This window comes from Lygodium microphyllum, chromosome 20, assembly GCF_053477565.2.
Source record: "Lygodium microphyllum isolate KBCC chromosome 20, Lygodium_microphyllum_v1.1.10, whole genome shotgun sequence".
Lineage (NCBI taxonomy): Eukaryota > Viridiplantae > Streptophyta > Polypodiopsida > Schizaeales > Lygodiaceae > Lygodium > Lygodium microphyllum.
In genome coordinates, this window is record NC_141154.1 from 54,006,446 (window position 1) to 54,024,914 (window position 18,469).

Sequence of the window (18,469 nt, forward strand, 5' to 3'; positions counted from 1 at the left end):
TTTTCTCATTTTCTTTCTTCAGTCGGGCTACCTTTTTCCACCTTTGCCCTGCGTCTTTTCCACTTCTTTTTGCTTTCTTCGTGTTGGGGTTAACAACTGAATACTAAAGTTCTTGCACATACTCTCACATCAAATCATTGAGGAGGGGAGCTCTTGGCAGATTTGCAAGCAATCTAAGAAGAATCAAGAATAGTGTCTTTTGACACTTATCTAGTGACTCTTGTCACTGATGACAACTTTGGCTTACATTAGATCTAAGATTTTTTGGGGTACTCTAGCATCAAATCAAGGATTGAAATACAACTTGAAGACTCATTGAAGATTTGAAGATCTCTCAAGTATCTGGCTCCACAAGTATCTCTTGATACTAGTCACTTAGTGCTTTCTAGGCACTTGTGCTTGTTAGAACATTCAAAATCATTTCTTCTGCTGAGAATTTTGCAGCTAATTTGCTGCTGTCCCTACAAATCCAACATGGGAAATGACTCTTCAATAGCTCGCTTTAAAGGAGTTGGGTTTTACACCTGGCAAACCCGCATCAAACTCATCCTGATGAAGAAGGGCCTATGGGCCATTACCACTGGAAAAGAAAAGAAGCCTCATGATGCAGACCTGGTAGTCATTTGGCAACAAAATGATGATAAGGCTCAAGCCATTATTAAATTGGAGCTAGATGACATCTATATCCACCATGTGGATAATTGTGATACTTCACATGATACATGGAAGAGAATCGACACTTTGTTTGGGGCACAGTCTAAGTCCTAAAAGTATGGTCTCTTGATTGAATTTTTAAGGCTTAATATGAAGTCCTGCACATCACTTGCAACACATCTAAATTACATGGAAGGACTTCTAACCCAACTTGCACAAATCAACATTAAAATGGAAGAAGATATTTGCACTAGTGTTCTGCTCAAAAGTTTGCCTCTTGAATATAACAATGTATCAACAAACTTAATCAATATGCCAAACCCTAAGCTTGTTCATCTCCAGGCATCATTGTTAGAGGAGGAAAAGAAGCTAAAAAATAAGGAAGAACCAAGCACCTCTAGAGATGAACAAGCATTATATGTTGGCAACAGGTACAAAGGCAAGAAGGACCAGCTTTTCTGTGATTTTTGCAAAAGGACTGGACACACTGAGAAGTTCTGCCATGCCAAAAAAAGGTCCCAAAAGGCCTATCTTGCTGCAGTTGGAGCAAAGGAAGAAGAATAAGAAGAAGATCACCAGGAGAAGGACAAACCTCATCAGTCCTTCTATTCTAATATACTTTTTTATCCTTGTAATTCCTAGCCCTAATGCTTCAGACATAAGCTTTTAAACTCCTCATATAGCCTTGTACTACAGCCTCTGTACACTTTGGGAGGCCCATGTTACAACCTTTGGATGTCCACCATGTTTATGGTACCCACTGTCTTTTCTACAACAGCCTCTGGTGTTTTTCCATGTCTATGGTGTGCCCACACTTTGCAGGTGTTGCTTTCACTAAAGCCTCTATATGCCTTGTACTTCTGGTTGTGATTGAGGAGGGGTGTTGAGATGTTTTCAATCACACCTACTTCAGTCTCTTTGGAAGGAGCAGTGAGGGCTCTAGACAAGAAACCCATAAGCACAGTATGAGGATGTGCTACCTAGAATTTCCTCTAAACCATTGTACTTGCTTGTCATTTTCATATGATATGAATGCAATTTCCTTGTCATGTTTCTCCTCAGTATAGCGTAGTTGATGATTGTCATTTGCTCTTGAGTCAAGGTTTCTAATCTCTATCATCTCAGTGTCTTCATGTGTCTAGTCAAAGTCTATGAGCCACCATAGTTGCCATGCTCTAGATCCCGTGTTTCTACACACATGAGCTCAAGAGGTAAGGCAAAAAATTAGGTAGATTAGGAGTTTCAAGAGTGTGTTTGTCCTCCATTTGAATGAGCTCTTGGGTACCATAAGTCAAAGGTTATGCCTAAGGCTTAATCTTAATAGAAAAAGATTGTTGTTTTTGCAAAAAAGAATGAAAAAGGAAAGAAGAAATGTTGAATGGATATGTCCATAGTCTAATGGTGGCCCTCTATCTCCCTTCACATGCCATTGCCATGCCTTCTTATAGGTGTCCACCATTTTTGAGTCATTAAATTTATTATTTAAATATTAGACATGTTTTTTTACATGCAACACCTCCATGTAGGTGTTTAAATCATCAAGACCCACTCTCATAATCTCACCAAGTGCTCAACACTTCAAACCTTCCATTCCCAGCTTAACTGATGTAGGAAAACCTTCTTCTTGTGCCATGCCATCTCAGGAAGATCCGTATGTATAAACCCTAGGTATCACATGCATCCAATGTATGCTTTATATATCCATATGTAGCCTATTTTGTGAAGTTTTCTTGACCCTTCATTAATAAAACTAGGAGTTTGAAATAATTACTAAATACAAAGATTATGTATACCACTAGAGTATGGAGTTATTAACTTATAGCTAGTTAGCAAAGGATATTCACATAAGTATCTTTTCCACCATATTTTAGCACATTCTAGAATTGCCTAAAATCTACAAGCTATGATGCACACTTACTAGTAAGCTAGGTGCTCAAGGCTAGTTCAGAGTCAGTCTTGTATACAAAAACAAACAATTTCATAATCTTATTACAATCTTAGGGCTCTCTTACATTGTAATATTGATCTTGATGTTGTCCTATTGTGGTGGTAGTGGAGTATATCCTCTGTTATTGATACCCGTATGGCCTCATTCTCTTGCCGCAATAACTACATTTCTACACGAAGCGTCAAAACCTATTGTTGTATTTGATAGTGTTGACAGAGTCCTCGTACCACATAGTTTGGGGAGCACTTGGCAATTTGAGGGTAAAACTTTGGTTGGATGATCATTTATGTGGGAATGTCACTTTTCGCAAAATGCATGGCAAAGTTGGCAAATGTGACTTGGTCTACAAGCTAACTTATACAAAAGATCAAAAGAGTTATTTGTTACATCAATGTTCTCCACTCACAACTCCAAATGCACCATGTAGAGCATTAAAAAATATTCTTTACATACCCATAAGGAATCCTACGATCAATTTACAAGATCTTATGGTAGTATGAAAACCCTTTTTTCATTATTATTCAATTCTCCAACCTCAACATCAGTCATGAACCTTCAAAAACATAGAGAAAGTAGCCAAGAGATACAATTCAAAGTATGATTAAAGCCAAAAGAAACCCCTTGCTTTTATGCCTTCTAAGGAGCCTTTGGATACACCAAGTCTTTGAGTCAATGGTTCATCTTCATAAATGTCTTTGGTAGGTCCATTGCCCACAAGCTCAAGAGACACAGTAGAAAAGTAGTTAGATTAGGAGTTTCAAGAGTGTGTTTGTCCATGTGAATGAGCTCTTGGGTCCCATAAGTCAAAGCTTAAGCCTAAGGCTTAATCTTAATAGAAAAAGGATATCATTTTTGCCCAAATGAATGAGAAAGGAAAGAAGAAATGTTGAATGGATATGTCCACGGCCCTCCTTCTCCCTTCGCTTGGCCATTGTCATGCCTTCTTATAGGTATCCACCATTGTTGCATCATTCAATTTCTTCTTTGAATATTATACATGTTTTTGGCATGCAACCCCTCCATGTAGGTGTTTGAATCATTAAGTCCCCTTTCATGGTCTCACCAAGTAGTCCACACCTCAAACCTTCTATTCCCAACTTAATTGATGTAGCAAAGCCTTTTTCTTGTGCCATGCCATCTCAAGGAGGTTATTATGTATAAATGCTAGGCATCATGTGCATCTAAGGATGTTTAATCTATCCATACGTAACCTATTTTACAAAATTTTCTTGACCCTTATGTGAATTTTTAGAAAACTTATAAATCCCTTATTTCAAATGTAAATTTTTAACTAAATATTTTAATAGATCTTGTACATACTCTGCTTGAGATTTCATCTGACTACAAATTAATTTACTCTGCGAATTGGCTATACATAACTAGTAGAAGAATCCCTTTAATTTCTAGAATTACTATGCCAACTAATTGAGAAACAAAAAAACCCAAATAATACGATATTCAATCACTATATTTAACTACAAATTTGAAAGTCTTTTTGTCTTACTGGAAATGTATGTAGTGTTGTCCTCTCACTAATGATATTTATTTTATCACCTAGTATTTCCAGTTTTATGTATGATGTTTTATTAGCCTTTGATGGCTATCGAGTGTTTACTAATACCCAAGCAAGGGTCATATCAAGTTTCATAAGTCATGATCTGACAAAGCATGAGAGATATATGGACACTAGAATGTCAATATGTATAGTAGACAACCTACACAATTTTTGGATAGTAGTCTAAATAGGGTTAAATTCTAGATACCTACTGTAGGATCTTACAAGAGGCTTCTCTTAGACAAGTTTAGAAAACTTTTCAAGCATTATCTTTATAGAAGAAAATTTTCCAATTTGATATACAAAAAAGAGGTTATAAAGTATATTTTAGACTATTATTAGTGATGTAGATAGCTGCATGTTTATGACCATGTCAAGTATTGATCAACATTAGAGTTCAATATTGAGCCTTTTGTGCTATCATTAGTGCTTGCTAACCATCACTCCTTAAGTAGTTTCTTGTTGTCCTTCAGGATTCCAATCATCAAACATCATCTTCATCAGCTACTACATCTTTTGAGAGTCGACTAAGGCATTAGGTGTCTTCTTCAATAATAATCTTCTAGTTAATGGCTTGCATTTCCATGTTTAGAGACTCTAGTCCACTACTAATTTTGTGTTTTCTTCTCCAATTAGCTACCCAAATCTTGCATTGGTAGAAAACATGAATATAGAGAGATATTTCATTATCTTCTTCACCATCAATAGCTCTTTAAGAGTGTGTTTGGTGTTCTAAACTACTGCCTAGTTGATAAGTGGAGGTCTACAGCTTCTCAACCTAATCTAAGTACTCCAAACTAATCTATTATAAATTATAGAAGAATACTCAACATCAAAAGATGGTATTTCCAACTATAGCTCAATTCAACATGCCTATTTTTGATCAGTTGCTATGATTCTCAAGCTAGGTGAGTTGCTTTGTTTGGTTAGTCTAATCCATGCAGCTAGTCACCTAACTTTTACAGGTTATTTAGTTGTTGTTATCATATCATTTGCATAATGCATCATTTATCTTCTACAAAACTCATATTTCATTCAATAGCTTGCATTTTAGTATTTAGAGTCTTTGACCTACTACCACTTTTAGTTTTCTCCCTGAATTGGTTGCGCATCTCTCGTCTTCATATAAGCCATAATTATGGAGAGATTTCATCATCTTCTTCACCATTAACAACTCTTTAGGATTGTGTTTTGAAGCCCCAAGAGGAACATCAAGAAAATAGGAACTTTACTACAAAAAAATCTATATTGTATCATCAACAAGCATGTTCTTCATAATTTAATCAACCACAATAAGAAAAACAACACCAATCTTCTCAAATCCTCATGCAACATCATATAACAATTCTCCCACTGATTTATCACAATAGATTTTCAACATATTCTTCATGGAAACCATGAAAAGAACAAGAGAACACAAAATAATTCTCCACTTTAAATGGAAATCATCACATAGATTTTATCTTTCATCATCTTCATAGTCTTCATAGTCTCTCTCATATAGATACAATGTTTCTCATAGAAAATTCGGCTATCTCTCACTCTTTATCCCTCTCACACATGCTCTCTCTCAATAGTACATTGAAATAACAAAGAATAATAATCCATAATCTCTCTTTAGTCGTGGATACCCCTCCCAAGAGGTATGTCTTGTTGAGAATCAGCAATCACACTCACTAAACAACCTCTTTGTATGGAGCTTCAGGGTCAAGGACATGCAGGCTAACTTATCCCATATGCACAATGGTGCCTACTGCAGTTTTCCTACTTTCCTATAAAGCATTGTACTTGCTTCCTTTCTTAATGCAATGATTGTACTCTTTTCTTTTCAGTGAAGTGTCAATGTCATTGTCCACATACACAAGATTGTGTTTATGAGTCCAAGTCTCAATCTTGGAACCTAATTCACTTGTGTAACAAACAGTGTCTTTGTCTTCTCCATCATGAGTCCACACTTCTCATTTCATCCTCCATAGCTTCCGGTTTTGCCATGCTCTAGATCCTGCATTTGTCACATGGTATCAGAGCCCAGTTGGGCATGGCATTGCTTCTCTAGCCTCTCTTGATTCCTCTCAACCTCAATCTAGCTCAATGTCAGCTCATGACTTCATCTCCCAGCTCTACTCTCACTGAAGCTTCCATGGCAGCCATAGCCAACAGCACCCTGTCAGATTGAGCTGCTTATATCTCACTCCACAGGTCAAATCTCTTGGAGCTTCCTTCTGGAAAAGTATTCCCCAACTCACAAAGCTTCCCTGTATCACATCAATCCAGGACATTGGACCATCTGGAGCTCAGCATTGTGAAAATCCTCAATCTCTGCTCTGTGTCTGCCATAGCCAGACAGGACCTACCTTACTTGGAGCTTCAATAACTCCTCAACCAGGCCATTTCAGCCCACGATTTCTTCTAGGGAGTTGTTCCTCTACTCAAGACAATTCATCCTGGCACAAAAATTGACTGCATTACTACGCCTTGACTCCAGCATTGCGGAAATCGCGGAAATCTGTCAGAATTGCGTCTGCTTACGTTCGAGCTGCCTGTGTGCTGCATACAGTCCACGATGTTGACGATTATCATGGAGCTTTGATAGCCCATGAAGTCAGCTTCCTAGGCATATAAAAATTTTTGAAAATGATCCACTGTAGCTCCTGCAATCAGCAAAAAACCAGGCTGCCCCCAGAAACCCTAATGCAAAAGCCATAGCCAAAGCTTCAAAATTCTGACATTTCTCACTGTTTCTGAAGTTATCAACAGTGATTTTAATCACTGAGCAATACTCTCTGAAGTTCATTAAAGTACTGTCACTCAGATTTGAAGGTATCAGCATCAAATCAAGAAGGGGAAGATCACTTGGATTTAAAAGAGTAAAGGACTTTGCAGATTTGGTATTCATTGACACAGTTAGTGTTTTTTAGCACTTGTGTCTCTCAACCAGTTCTTCTGTTGCTCAAATCTAATAAGTCTGAAGTTGATTTGCTATTGTTCCCGTCAGTCTAACATGGGAAAAGACTCTCCAAATGCTCGATTCAAAGGAGTCGGGTTCCACACCTGGCAAACCCGCATCAAGCTCATCTTGATGAAAAAGGGTCTCTGGGCCATCACAAATGGCAAAGAGAAGAAACCTCGGGATGCGGACCTTGCAACTACTTGGCAAAAGAATGATGACAGAGCCCAGGCCATTATCAAACTGGAGCTAGACGACAGTTATATCCACCATGTGGATAACTGTGAGACGTCACAGGATACATGGAAAAGACTTGACACCCTGTTCGGTGCACAATCTAAATCATCAAAGTATGGTCTCCTGATTGAGTTCTTCAGGCTTGAAATGAAGTCCAGCACATCACTTGCCACACATCTCAATTACATGGAAGGACTCCTAACCCAACTTGCAGGAATCAACATTAAAATGGATGAAGATGTTTGCATCGGTGTTCTACTTAAGAGTTTGCCTCCTGAATATAATAATGTATCAACAACTTTAATCAACATGCCAAATCCTGAACTTGTTGATATCCAGGCATCACTGTTAGAAGAGGAAAAGAAGCTAAAAACTAAGGAAGAACCAAGTACCTCTAGAGATGAGCATGCATTATATGTTGGCAACAGGTACAAAGGCAAGAAGGATCAGCTCTTCTGCGACTTCTGCAAAAGGACCAGACACACCGAGAAGTTCTGCCACGCAAGAAAGAGATCCCAAAAGGCCTATCTAGTCGCAGTCAAAGAAGAAGAAGAAAATGGAGCAAAGGAAGAAGAAGATGAAGATGAAGACCACCAGGATCGGAAGGACAAGACTCATCTGTCCTTGTACTCTCATAATTCTGATAGACTGTTTTAATAGCCTTGTATTTTCCTTCCCTAATGCTTCCTGCCATAAGCTTTGTAAACTCCTTATGTAACTTGGCATTACAGTCCCTGTACACTTTGTGAGGCCCCTATTACAGCCTCTGGATGTCCACCATGTTTATGGTACCCACACTTAGCCTTTTCTGCGATAGCCTCTGGTGTTTTTCCATGTTTGTGGTATGCCCACACTTTGCAGGTGGTTCTCATTACAGCCTCTACACACTTTGTGCCTTTCTAGTTGTGATTGAGGAGGGGTGTTGAGAATCAGCAATCACACTCACTAAACAGCCTCTTTGTATGGAGCTTCAGGGTCAAGGACATGCAGGCTAACTTATCCCATATGCACAATGGTGCCTACTACAGTTTTCCTACTTTCCTATAAAGCATTGTACTTGCTTCCTTTCTTAATGCAATGATTGTACTCTTTTCTTTTCAGTGAAGTGTCAATGTCATTGTCCACATACACAAGATTGTGTTTATGAGTTGAAGTCTCAATCTTGGAACCTAATTCACTTGTGTAACAAACAGTGTCTTTGTCTTCTCCATCATGAGTCCACACTTCTCATTTCATCCTCCATAGCTTCCGGTTTTGCCATGCTCTAGATCCCGCATTTGTCACATGTCTAATATGAAGGGTCATCCAAGCCACTATAGTGTCCTTTCATAGCTCAACAATATCACTATCACTTGAGCCTTCAACAGCTACTTCTTCTGCTTCTTTGAGCTATTTTGAGCTTGTATTCATCTCTTCCCAAGATTAGAAAATTTTCCCAAGCTACACATTTATCCTAGAGAACACTTACAGAGGCATATAGAGCAAAAAAAAAAAACAGAGACAAAGGCTCTAAAGAAGCTCAACAGTACTATACAAAAGGTCATAAGAAAATATTTAGCTCAACTAAAACCATTCAAAACCATCAAGAATCATTGAATAAGCTTCCAGGCACTCTTAAAATCCATTAATCATCATTCCAACCTCTTAAAGAAATCAAAACAAAATAGAAGCTAAATAGAACCTATCAAACACTCAATAGAACCTTTCATTACATCGTATCTCTACTAAAAAACATCATGGGCTTCTCAAACCTATTCAATCTTATCTAAAAATCTCTCAAAAACTGAAAAACCAATTAAACATCATTCAAATTATACAAAAATCACCCATAAATCCAACAAAAAATTAGCAAAAAACACAGTCATATCAACCCTCAACATATCCCCACACTTAATTAGGGAGCGTCCTTGGTGACCTTAGAAAAAGATAATAAAAGTTCAAAATAATAGCTCATCACTTTATCTTCAAATATCCAATGAGTAACCAATAAGGGCTCTAACTTCATCTCCAAAAAAGGAAACATGTATCTAATCTATCATTCAAGGAAAAATCCCAAAACAAGAGATGAGGAATAAACTTAATCAAATGAACCAAATGTAAACAAACTCCTAAAGGACATGAGAGTTTCTTTGATATTCATCCATCCGTCATCATCACCACTATTCTTCAAAAAGGTATCTTCTCAAACAGTTTGAGTTTCCAATCACGACCCCATCATACAAATAATACACACAATATAGACACTAAGCACAAAACAACCATCTGAATTGCACCTTCAAAAAAGAGATATCACATTATAAATCATCAAATATATCAATGAAGGTGATCCCTCTTAAAAGCTTGGTGGTTTTGGAAATGATCCATGGACAAAGATTCATCTACAAAAGTCTTGGGAGGATTTTGAAAAAATTGCAAGAAATACATCCTCTCCACCGATACAAGATACCTTCTAGGCAAGTAAAGGGCATGAAAGAACAAAATATCAAATTGGTGGGGATTAGTATCCACATTCACATTCATACACAACTTTGAGATTGACTTCTGATCATTATGTGAATGCAAATACATGTATGTAAGATATCAAGCAAAGTGAGCAGTCACTCTCACATTGAAGGATCTGAAGACAGAGAATACTTTTGAGCAAAGTGTAGATAATTTTGAAAAGCTTGTTGGCAGTTATCCATTCCCCTAGAATTAGTGGCCAATTTATATGAGGTCCTATTAGAGAATCTACTAAACTCCATCCTTATCGTCTAAGGATCTTGAGGTCACAACCACTAACCAAATAAGGGGAATGGGGGATAAAAGTGATAGGAGATGGAAGAGAAACAAGCAAGAGAGGGTGAAGGTATAGATAAGCAAAATCATAAAAGGAGAAATGGATTAAAGAAGGATAGTTTATTAATTTAGGGGAATTAGCTAAAAATATTGTTAACATGTTGGAAAAGTGGAAAGAACATATGTGCACGGGGAAGAATAAGGAGGGGAAAAGATACAATCCTATATAAAAGAATAGTAGGTGAAAATAGGGATTTGAGGGGCATCTTGGGGTTGAAAAAGAAGGCGTAGAATAATCTTTGGGGTAGATTGATACATAGAAAGGTAGGCTTCATATCTATGGGCCATTTACTGATAATAATATAAACAATGCATTGATGGTCCTATCACAGATATGCGATGATAGACATCAAAGAAAGATGAATCAAATGGAGGTTGTTTGGAAAGGTGGGCTAAGAGATCCACCCTCAGTTGGTTAGTTTTTTGCACATGAGAATAGGCTTTTTTTAAAACCTTGATTCAAAATCACAAAATCAATCATTGTATGCCAACAAGTTTCGAGGCAATCAGCCACACTTTGGAAGAATATGTCTAGAACATTTGATCTTTATACAACTTCAAATGGTTGACATATAAAACAGCTTGCAATACCACATCTCCAACATACCAAATCACCTCGCAAGTATATGTATGATATAAGCACGGTATTTGGAGTCGCTGAATCTTCAAAGCTGATTCTTACCACCCTAGTCAATAAATCAAAGGACCATGCTCCACTCCAACTATCCTCTGAAGGAGATAAATCCATTATGGAAAGCTTAATATAAAATGCCAACTTATGTTACTAATAATGCACAAAGGAGCGATCTAGAGGAATAAATTCCTGAAATTGCTCAAAACAAGTCCATAACAAATCCATTCTTGACTGAAGCCTTTCCACCTTGGCTTGGAATAAATGACATAATGTCTCATTTCTTTGAAAAATATCTAAATTTGCAAGGGATAAGGAAGGAACTAGTTGCATGTAGAAGGACTCTGAGAAGCAGAATAGGACAAAGCCAATTGTTCCTTAAGTTGTTGAATTTGAGTATTATTCTAGTCTATGATAGTGTTGGCTAATTTGAGTTCTTCCGTTTGGATAGCTATCAAAGCTTTCAACTCTTCGGCTTTCTTCAACAACCTATCCCTCTCCTCTCAGTCATAGTAACCACTTTAGATTTGGTATCTGCCAACTAACCTTGCAAAGTAGACATCTTTTCTTTTTAGGCCTCAATAATCTTAGTTTGTTGCTCCATCTATGTATAGAGGTAAATTTTTTTTTCTATGGTAGAGGATAGCTCTTAGTATTAGCCTTGTTCAACTCCTGCTTGGACTAATTCAATATAGACAGTAAACCAAGAGTTCAATAGAGCTTTGAATGTCTTTGCATAGAAATGGAATTGCATCTCTTGTCAACACACGTTGCACAGAAGGAATTAAAATATCCAGAGTATCATCTCTATATGCTCTAAAAATATTGGCCATTGTAAGGAAAGCAAGCAATTGACTGCAAGATTGAACAGGAACCGGAACTTAAGGAGTGGAAACTAGTATTGATTGAGCCACTCACTTAAGAAGTTTCCTTTGAATGACCAAAGGAGGAGAATCAATATCCTCAATAATGACATCAAGATCTTTAGTAGGAGAAGGGATTGCTAGAGAATCAAAAAGTAGTGGAAGAATATCTTTTGTAGGGGTAGCATATTGTAATATTTCCACGCAATAAAAGTTAGTTGGCTAGTTTGAAAGTTAGTTAGTCAATTAATAAGTTAGTAAGATTACTAACTAAAGACTAACTAAGGTAAAAACTGACTAGCATTAATAGCTAATAATTTTCATTCAATTAAAAATATATTTAAAAAAATTGAGAGTCATAAATCTGACATTTTTCTCGAATTGATAAGTACCGTAGCCACCCTTCACGAAAAGTACAATGTGAATGGGACTTATGAGCCATATTAATCACTAGTATTAATGTGTATAGTTTGAATGATCGAAAAATATTAGATTCTTTGGTGGGGGGGTGGGGGGGTGACTATTATATTTTAGATATTATCCTAAAAAGATAGAACTAAAAGTCATTTAAAAGAAAAGACAAGTGATGTTTTAGTTAGTTTTGGAGATTTTATAAAAAGAAAAATAAAGAAAAATGACTGGCAAAATCGCGTGCGCCACGATTGCAATCTACAAGCAGTAGACAGCACTTCGAACAGAGAAAAGAATAACGAGTGAACTAAGAGCTTTCTAACCAAGTGTCTTGGTGTTTCCCCCCTCTTTTGGATCCAATGCAACCATCAGATTTATGATCGGAGCATCAGATCGCTGAGTCTTCTAAGAGCCCCTCCACTCTTGTTCTCAGACTTATCCCCTCCTCTCTAATTCGTTATAAATATGAGGCATGGGGAGGCACAAGGGAGCATAAGGAGACCCCGAAAGGCTGCAAGAGTGGTGCACAGATCAGATGTTGTATGCTCGCGTAGTGAATGCCAGAAGGTCCCAAAGAACAAAAGAACTCTACTTTTTGCACAAAACTCAAGGTAGAAAGCATGCACGACATGAATAAGAGACCAATTGGGTGCAATCTCCCCCCATGCCTTGTGTGAGCGCTCCACAAAGCATGCATTTTATGTATTAATCATCTTCAAGCTCAAATAATAGCCCAAATTACAAAATAGCACGCTTTTGGCTTTTGAGTTTGCTTTAGCACAAAATAGAAATAAAGCTAATGGGCGGGCGTCCAAAGAGTTAGGCATACCCAATACAATGTCCAAATACAAATATCATAATCGTGCACCCATGCGCATACAAAATAATAAATAAATATCCAACGCCTTAATAAATAGGCGTGACAAAATATAGGTGCCATGCCTAAGGTATGAGCCCATCAAAATATAAGTGAAAACTCGAATACACGCTATCCTCCCATGCTTTCCTCCGCCACTGCTGCTATCTCTACACATCAACTGAAGCATTCACAATCATTAGTAAAATAATACAATTAAACCGACAAAAGTGAATACCTAGCAGTCTTTAGCTACATAAATAAATCAACTGGTTAGAAATCAATCCTAACCTTAATTTATCACGAGTGCGCACTCTAAACTCATAAACGTTTATTAATTTAATATGTATTTTGCAGAATCACCCGCTATGGAATCACCCATGTACACATTAAATTAATGAAACACCCGAAAAGGATAGGCGTTCCCATCAACTTCTCGCACAAAGAATCCACTTTGTGTATGAGGCCCGGTCAACAAAGTTTACGGAATCCACCATAAAACCTCATGGAATCCACCGTGAAATATGCCTCATGGCATCATACCCCCGGTGTGGGATAGCAATTGTCCTCAATTGCTATTAGCTCAATGTGGAGCTAACAGGGTGGGGAAAGCATTTAAGTCTCTAGCGTGCATCCATTGGGCCTCTTTAACAGGATGGTTTTTAAACTTGACCAAATAACTAGAATATCTACGGCCAGTTCTAGTGGTCATAAAGTCAATATCTATGATAGCTTCAGGTTCAAGTATTTCAGTCTCTTCATCTAGCAAAGGTGGGTTTTCATAAATAGGGTGTACAGGTAATTAGCCTCTAAAGGGTCGTAATAAACTAATGTGAAAGGTGTTGTGAATTTTCCAGTGAGGTGGTAGTTCTAACTTGAATGCATTGTCATTAATTTTGTGAATGATCTTAAATGGTCCATAGAATCTAGGTGCTAATTTCACAACTGGGTGTTTATCTACACTTTGTAATCTACGTTTTTCTATTCTCAACCAAACATAGTCATCAACTTTGAAATTCATGGCCTGTCTTTTCTTATTGGCTTGTTTTGTATATGATTGCTGGGATTTGGCAATCACGTCTTTAACCTCATCAAAAATAGTAGCGTGCATGTTAGCAATATCATCAGCACTTTGAATTCTATTTGATAATGATGCAACAGGTGTAGACAATCTATAACCATAAATCACTTCAAACGGTGCTTTCTTTGTGGCTGTGTGTGGTGTATTGTTATATACAAACTGCAGTAAATGCAAATATGTGTCCCATGTTTGTGGTTTAGAAATAGTGTAAGCACGTAAAAGATCTAAAATAGTACTGTTAGTAGCTTCTGTTTGTCCATTAGTTTCAGGATGAAATGCAAATGAGAAATCAATCTTTGTTCCTAGGTTAGCAAACAAAGTAATCCAAAAGTTATTACAAAATCTAGAATCACGGTCAGAAATAATAACTTTTGGTAATCCATGATTAGTGAAAACAGTTTTCAAAAACAATTGTGCTGCCTGAGATGCTGTTAAAGTTTTCTTACATGGAATAAAATATACTTGTTTACTAAACATGTCTACTACTGTCCAAATCATATCATGGTTAGCTTTAGTGTTAGGTAAATCAGTAATAAAGTCCATAGAAATCTGTTTCCATGGTCTTGACGGAATAGATAAAGGCATAAGTAAACCATACTATTTACCATGATGTCTCTTAACTCTTTGACAAACTAAACATTCAGAAACAAAGTTAGATACATCAGTGTCCATATGTGGCCAATAAAAATCTTCAGTCAATGTATGTAAAGTAGATATGATACCTCTATGACCTTGATATGGAGGACAATGAATCTCATTCAAAACAAAAGATCTAAATGGAACTGTAACACATAATCTCTTTTCATAAAACATGAATCCATCATTGTAAGACAGTAAATCAATAGGAATCCAGTTATTTCCAACTAATTTATTCCAATCAGCATGAAAAGTAATGTCCTGATGATAAGTATCTTTCATAGGGGTTAGAGAATCAAATGATATGATAGAGATATTATGAATGGTCGGTCTTCTACTTAATGCATAAACGAGAGGGATGCAAAGCTCAACCTCTCTGCCATAAGGCATAGTCCCATTCCGTTCCCCTAAAATAGCGTAAATCGGTTAAGACATAACTCTAGGTCAATGCTTTCGTTGTTCATGTCCTTTGACAATCATCCTGCTGTTCCTCAAGATTTTGAGAAAAGTTCCCGGCCAACCGGGACCACCCAACCGTAGGACGGACCCATGGCCCATCCTCCGCACTTTCCTCGGTTTGTTTTAGTAATGTAATTATCTAACACATTAGTTGGACATATAACAACCAGCTTATTTAATTAATCCGTTACGCACTAGTTCCTTCACGTAATCTTATCACGTGACATAGAAAAACAATATCAAACAAGTTCTTTATTAATATATCATCATATTTATCTTTGAAATACAAGGAGTTTCGCCCGTAGGCTTGTCCATAATCCGCCCGAAGGCTATCCAGCAATCCACAGGGATCACTATTCCAAGTTTCCGCCCGTAGACTAGTATGCAGGCCTCGAGATCCAATCTCGAGTCACGTTAGCCTCCTGTGCAGGACCCGGAAGGCGAGGGATTTACGACCAGAGCCCCCCCTGGCACCCAAGCGTCCTCCTGCTCCAAGTAGAGCTCAACGGAGAGACCTCTCACGGCAGGTTCGGTCCACGTTCCCGGCGTGGTCAACAACCCCCTTGGTTAGGGTCAGGCAGGCAGTCGGGGGTAACTGAAACTGCCTCTCCCTTCAGGCCTTCAACCTGAAGTATAGATATTCATTTAATTTGTAATTCATAAATCAAACAGTGCTCTAAAATCTCTAGCAAGCACAAACATTTCCATTAATCGATCTTGTTGTTGGCAAACTGCTAAGGAAGGAATCTTTCCTTTTGAATGCATGTAGCACTCGATCCAGGGTACCTTGCAACTTGGCAAGATCCTTTATATTTTGGGTTAGGGCGTACCCTATTAACCCAACTTGGTCAACCCTAAAGTTCATTGGATACTTTAGTTTCTGGTTTTTTTTTTTAACCTTCCTTATTTAGAAGGATATCAGAGAATACATCTTTTTGCAAGATAACTTGCGTAAGGATCCGCCATCCTTGTTGAGGGTATTTAACCTTTCTTCTTGTGAATCAATCACAAGACCATATGACTTCGTACTTGCTGCCCAAGTCCTGCATTGTAATATGCGATGAAACAATCCGTTTCAGTTTCTTGAAGGTGACATTTGTCAGACCTAGGGTCTCCTTTTTAATATTTTCTTTAAGAACCTCAGGGACAAACCCTAGTTCTTTTACGTTTACGATTTATTGACCCTACAATCAGGGAAGGTGGGTAAGTATTTAAGGTATAAATGTTTCTTGGATTTTAAATCATTCCCAATGCATATTTCGCAGCATAGGTATTTCTAAGTTTATATTAATTTGGTTAACTTTTAGAAGGTAATATTGAGATCACCTCGACACGATTTGTTATCTATGTGACAATTGATTTTTCAGTCCTAAACTTTATTGCTTTGAGGTTAGGTAAATTCAAGTAATCTTCCTTTTCCTTGCGAACAAAACTCATGCCAAATAAACAATCTTTTCTTGCTAAGATATGCAGTTAGCAATGATAACTTCCTAGAGTTTAAACAACGTAAGAAACCTTTCATGAATTTCACCTTCTATGATGATTCGTTGTAAAAAGAATAGGGGTTAATGGTGCAAGATGCAGTTTTTATACCTTCAAGATTTAACTGAAATATACTACTTTAGTGGGTAAATAATCTTGCTCATAATTCGTTTCAGTGCATAATGCTATTTGAAGGAAATTATGTTTATACATTATCCATTTTGCATTTGTTTGCTATTTTATATCAATTTTGTGATAATGATAGAGAAGAGTGGAAACCCATCATTGAGAAGCTAGATAAGATTAACTACCCATAATGGAAGTTTCGTGTGAGAAACTTTCTTAATGGAAAAGGCCTCTAGGAGTTTGTTTCAAGTGAAGAAAAGGAGCGAGAGCTATGTAATCCTACGATTGTAAAAGAATTAAAGACATGGAAAGAATGGAATTAAAAAGACAAAAAGGTGATGTATTGGCTATCTATAGTCATTGATAATACTATGTTGGGACATATCAAACATGGAAAAACTTCACATGCAACTTGGATAATTTTTGAAAACATGTTTTCAGTAAATATAAAGGTATGGAAGTTTTATTTCAATGAAGAGTTGAATACTTTAAAGAAAGAGAATATGTATGTAAATGAATATGTTTTGAAAGTTAGAAGTATTCCAAATTCCTTAACAACTATTGACGCAATGCTTGATGATGATGATTTGTTTCATCTACCTTGGCTAGCCTTAATAATAATAAGACATGGAAATCATTTGTGACTTCTGTGTATGTACAAAAATTGTTTAAAGTTTTTGATGAGTTGGTCTCTCTCATGATCATTGAAGAGATCAATATGCATGATGAATCATATAAAAGAATTAGTGAATAGGTCCAAGCATTTTACTTAGGTTCAAAAAGAGAACATGGCAAATCCTCTTCAAGAGGCCATGGTATGGGATGTACTAGACAAAATCTTTGAAGATTAAGCACAATAAAAATATCCCATATAATCCACAAGAAAATGGTCAAGTTGAGAATACGAATGAACAGCTTGTAGGGATCTTATCAGATAATGTCTGAAAGTAAGCAAGATTGGGACAAGAAATTATACGTGGAAGTTTAAGCTTACAATACGGCATTTAAAAGAGTTGCAAAACACACCCCGTTCAAACTAGTATATGGGGAAGATTGTGTCTTACCATTGGAAATAGAGCTGCCCATTGTGCAATTTTCTCTCAATCATTCATTGGGAGAGATAGAAGCATTGCGGGAAACATTTATTTCACTTGCACATCTTGATGAAATTTGATTGCAAGATTTATTACATCAAGAGGTAGGGAAGAAGAGAATAAATGCACTTCATGACCTTAAGGCTAAGAAATATAAATTTGTGAGGGGTCAGCTATTGGTGGTGTACTATGATGCTTGTCGTGAGCTATTTCCTAGGAAACTAGAACCCAAATGGGATGGGCCACACAAAATTGTCCATATGGAAAAGAATGGCTCTACATCCCTTTTAGAAGATTTGCAAGGGATAGAGTTTAAAAATAAAGTTAATTTTAATAAGCTAAAGCCTTACTACATGTAAGGGCTGAGGTTGGGGGACTTGATGCCTGTGCAGGTCCATGATTCAACTTTAACTTGCAGTCGATACGAAGACAACTAGAAGGGAAGAATCATTCCTTATCTTGAGCATCCATATTTAGAGGATCTTTCACATGGGATATTAAGGTCTACTGCCACCATTGTCAAATGATTCATACAAGTATTCCTATCGAGCTCATCAATAAGGAAGGGTGGATTGTGCCTCTTAGACATCCTGTCTCTCACCTCAACTTTGATTATCATAAGTACAAGTGAGCTAATCAGTATGGTGTGGC